Genomic DNA, 5,072 nt, shown 5'->3' with positions numbered 1-5,072 from the left:
GGTCACCCCAGCCCCAGCTGAGTGCACCTCAGGAGGGGTGAGGAAGACTTTAGTCACATCACTCCCATTTCCAGCTAGCTTGCCACCCACCCCTGTGCACCCCTTTGTTGTAGGATTCTGGAGCTCCTGTGGGTGAGCAGCTGACCCATCCTGGACCAGTCTACCTGTTTGCACAAGTGGAACCTAACAATACCTTGCATGGGCCTGCAGGATCCACAGTCTGAGTCTGGCCCTACCCATGGATTCTCTGATGTCTTGGCATTCTCTGGAAGTTCTGCACTCAAGCATGTGCGATCCAGAAATGCAGGGAAGTTGATGCCCATGGAGCTGCTCTTGACCAAAGTGGGTTGGAAGCTGGTGGATAACTGCTTCCTCCTTTGCCTCCCAGGTGAAGAGTTCTGAGAGACATTGAATGAGGCTCCCTAGAAAGTCCCCATGGGATCAAGTACCAGTGGCCCCTAACAGTGGTCACCTCTGTGAGGCTTCCTTGTACTGGCTGTGCCTCCTTCCTGGGCCTGCATTGCTGGACCCATGTTTCCAAATAAATCACTTTACTCAAACCTTTATCTCTAGCTTGGCTTTCTGGAGAATGCAGGCTAAGACAGCAGGGATATTCGCTGTGGTGGAAATAACAATAGCTTTTCTTCTAAATTAAACATGTAGAATGGTGCGTCCATGTAGAGAGAAAAGAGAAAATGACAGTAGACACAGTATGTGAATATGGCAAACATTGTGAATAGGATATAGAAGTGTTTGAATATTGACTTAAGGCTATTAGAAAACAAATTTTCCTTGCAAAAAATTACAATTTGAGCTGCTAGCCATCCTGTATTTTTCAGTGTTATTGAAGACAGAGATTCCTTTAAATAAAAAGCTGGCTGGGAAGGATGAAAGCAGAGGCTTCTGGGTGTCCATAGGGTTGGGAGAGTGAAAATCATCCTAAAGGAAGAGAAGGAAGGAATAAAGGCTTTCTACTTCATGATTGTGCTTAGCCTCTGATCAACTTGTGGTCTGGCAAACACAGGCCTTCTCTAGAGGGAATATATCCTAAGGCTTAGCTAGTGCTGCCTCTAAAAATTGCTAGCAGCATCTGAGACAGATCTTATGCATGAGTGAGTGACAGCTTATACAATGCACTCTGATAAGTCCACTTCTAAAGCATCACTACTACTGGCACCCAATAATGCATACATTTCCTGCCACAGATGTATTCATTTGCATGAGGCAGGCTCTTCAAACTAAGGTACTTGCATCCAGAGAATAACTGGGAATTTTCACAGGGTATGTGGGCACTAATGGTTTTAAGATAATCAATTTTCAGGTTTTCAGTTTCATTATGTATTCTTTCATAAAACTTAATTAACCTGCAGTGAGAATGATCTGGACCTTCACCTCATGTAAAAAGAAAGTCTTATCTCTCGCACAACCTGACTCTCATGGTGATGCAACATTCTAGAAAGTTTAAAAAAAAACTCAGAATGTCAAATAAAGGGTCTGTTTGAAATATTGATGTTTTAATCAATGTGGCTTCCTTAAGTTGAGACAATATAAGCACAAGATAAGGCCTTGTGTCCCTCCAAAGTCTTGTATATATTACTATTAAGTAGAAACATGGTGTTAGAAATAGGTGTATCGCTGAGTGAGTGGCTCACACCTGTAATGCCAGCACTTTGGGAGGCTAGGACAGGTGGATCACCTGAGGTCAAGAGTTCAAGACCAGCCTGGCCAACATGGCGAAACCTCATCTCTACTAAAAATACAAAACTTAGCCAGGCAAGGTGGCCAGAGCCTTTAATCCCAGCCACTCAGGAGGCTGAAGCATGAGAATCGCTTGAACCTGGGAGGCGGAGGATGCGGTGAGCCAAGATCAGACCATTGCACTCCAGCCTGGGTGACAGAGCAAGACTCTGTCTCAAAAAAAAAGAAAAGAAAAAAAGAAAAAAGAAATAGATATATCGTAGTGGGATGGCAGGAGTGGTGGAAGCTTTTATTTAATAAACTTGCTTCTTCTACTTCCTATGTGTCATCAATGATGCCATCCTTCCCACACCGGCCAGAAAGACAGCAAAGTGTGTGGGTAAGAAATACTGACTGCAGCAGCGGCTTCCTTCATCTTAGCAGCAAGTTTGTGTCAGGGCTCAGTGGATACTGCCCTGTTTGCCTTAGATTTGGAATACTCAAGCTTTGGAAATCATGCAGGCAGGACTTGCTATGAAAGGACTCCACTGCACTGTCACCCTCTGTTTTGGCAGAAGGGGCCTAGTGAGCACCCTCCTTCACCTGTGTCTTGTTCTGATCTCAGATGCACATTTGGAATAATTGCAGGGAATATGGATGAGACAATTTCTGCCTTGCCTTTGGTAGGTCAACATTACATTTTTAAGTAAAGGGAACATAGATTAGAGGTAAGTTCCTGCTTTCTATTTTCTTGAACGTTTATGCAGATCTTAGAAGAAATGTTTTCACTGATTTTTGTCACTTCTACTTCATACATCATTACAGTGCACTGGAAGTGATATTTTTTCCAAGTATTTAAAGTAATACAAAGTTACAGATGTCAACCTAAAATAAACAAAGAAATACAGTTTTAGAAATTTATTTATTTATTTATTTATTTCCTTTCTTTCTTTCTGTTTTTTTGTTTTGTTTTGTTTTGTTTTGTTTTGTTTGTGTGTGTGTGTGTGTTTTTGAGACCGAGTCCTGCTCTGTCACCCAGGCTGGAGTGCAGTGGCACGATCTCAGCTCACTACAACCTCTGCCTCCTGGGTTCTAATGGTTCTTCTGCCTCAGCCTCCTGGTAGCTAGGATTACAGGAATGTGCCACCATGCCCAGCTAATTTTTGTATTTTGTTTTTCTGTTTGTTGTTTTTTGTTTTGAGACGGTGTCTCACTCTGTCACCCAAGCTGGAGTGCATAATCTCAGCTCAATGCAACCTCCACCTCTGGGGTTCAAGTGATTCTTCTGCCTCAGCCTCCTGAGTAGCTGGGATTACTATGCCATCATGCCCAGCTAAATTTTGTATTTTTAGTAGAGATGGGGTTTCATCATGTTGGTCAGGTTGATCTCGAACTCATGACCTTGTGATCCGCCTGCCTTGGCTTCCTAAAGTGCTGGGATTACAGGTGTGATCCACTGCACCTGCAAGCAGCCTAATTTTGTATTTTTAGTAGAGATGATGTTTCACCATGTTGGCCAGGCTGGTCTTGAACTCCTGACCTCATGTTCCTCCTGCCCTGGCCTCCCAAAGTGTCAGGATTACAGGCGTAAGCCATCAAGCCCAGCTGAGTTTTAGAAATTTCATGAGGGAGTATATGAATAAAAATTTTGACAGTTATAGACACCCTCAAATTTTAAGAATCCCAGTGAAATCCTAACCAGCTTTGGAGAAAGACACGTTAAACAACTTTGCCATTAGCATCTTGATGTCACTTAATCAGAGTCTGGAAAACAGGAACATCAGGCAGGTGCTTGACAGCATTTCCCACATTCTGATTGTAAAATTCAGAAGGCTTTTCTTCCAGGATTATGCACTAATGGAACAGTTTTTAATCCCTAGGAACATGACATATGGACCACAGATTTCTAAAGTAACTTTCTGGACACTGGAGTTGGTGATGGATGAAGAAGGGCAAAGGAAGTCAAGCCCGAGTACCTATATTGCTGGAAAATAAAACAAAACAAAATCAAGTAAAAAATTTAAAAGGAGGCTGGGCACAGTGGCTCCTGCCTGTAATCCCAGCACCTTGGGGGTCCAAGGCAGGCGGATCACTTGAGGCCAGGAGTTCAAGGCCAGCCTTTCCAACATGGTGAAACTCCATCTCTACAAAAAAATACAAAAAAAATTAGCTGGGCGTCGTGGTACACACCAGTAATCCCATCTACTCCAAAGGTGGAGACATGAGAATTGCTTAAACTTGGGAAGCAGAGGTTTCAGTGAGCTGAGATCACACCACTGTACTCCAGCCTGGGTGACAGAGCAAGACTCTATCTCAAAAAAAAAAAAAAAAGAGACTTTAAATAAGTTTGTTCCGAGTTCTGAGGAGCAGGCCCAGGGTTGGAAAAGAATAGAGCAGGAATGACTACACCTCCAGTAAATTCTTCATTGCCACTTACTTTTTAATCCATCCTTGGTTTTACTGTAATAAAGGTGAAAGGAATTCTTTTAAAATTTTTTATGTGAGGGGTGGTGGAAAAAAAATTTTTTAAGTAAAAATAAAATAAAAATTTTTTACATGAAAAATTAAAAGGATAAATTTATGAAAGTTTATTTTTATAATTATAGGGTGACCAAGACACAAAACTTGGAAGCCACAAAGAAAGAAAAGTTATACATATTTGAGTTCATAAAAATTAAAAATTTTTGTACAACAACAGACACCATAAATGAAAAGACAAAAACAGACTGTAGAGGGCCCGACAGAAAGAGATGATAAGAGGGAGATGCAGCTTTATCACTCAGGGAGCACACGTGGTGCAGGATCCGATACGACACCGTAGGGGAAGCCTGGCCCTTCGCTTTACCCCTGAGCAGGATGATTCCTGTGGAAACGAAGGTTCCATCTTCCCACTCTTGACCGCAGAGCTGCTTCATCTCTAATGCCGAGAAAGCTGGCCTGAGCTCAACCTTCCTACCCTACCTTGCAGCATCTGCAGGGAAGGCTGGGCTGGCCTCAGAATTCCCGTTAAGTGCTGCTATTTGCATGTGCCTACTCAGGGCCCACTGTGCTGGGACAGCCTGGCTGCTGGGAAAATCCCTTTCCCCCAATGGGCTCATTCTTGCCAAGGAAACAAACTCGTTATTGCATAGACAAAAATTTTCAGGGGAGTTTTTTCATGTTCTAACATGACCCTTCTGTGAAATTCAGTAGTTCATTTTGAGATGCAGCTGCAGTCTCGGTCGTGAGGTCCTAGGTCTGCACCACTCATTTGGCACCAACCCAATCCCTTCCTGCCCCTGCCCCTCAGAATGTATTTAGTGTCTTCTATGTGCCAATCACTGGAGAAGCAAAATGGCTTGATCAGGAGAGATAAGGACAATGTAGACCAATCCTTAAAAAAAGTAACAATAGCA

The sequence above is a fragment of the Saimiri boliviensis genome, chromosome 8 (assembly GCF_048565385.1).
Source record: "Saimiri boliviensis isolate mSaiBol1 chromosome 8, mSaiBol1.pri, whole genome shotgun sequence".
In the NCBI taxonomy this organism is placed as follows: domain Eukaryota; kingdom Metazoa; phylum Chordata; class Mammalia; order Primates; family Cebidae; genus Saimiri; species Saimiri boliviensis.
This window is presented reverse-complemented; position numbering follows the sequence as displayed.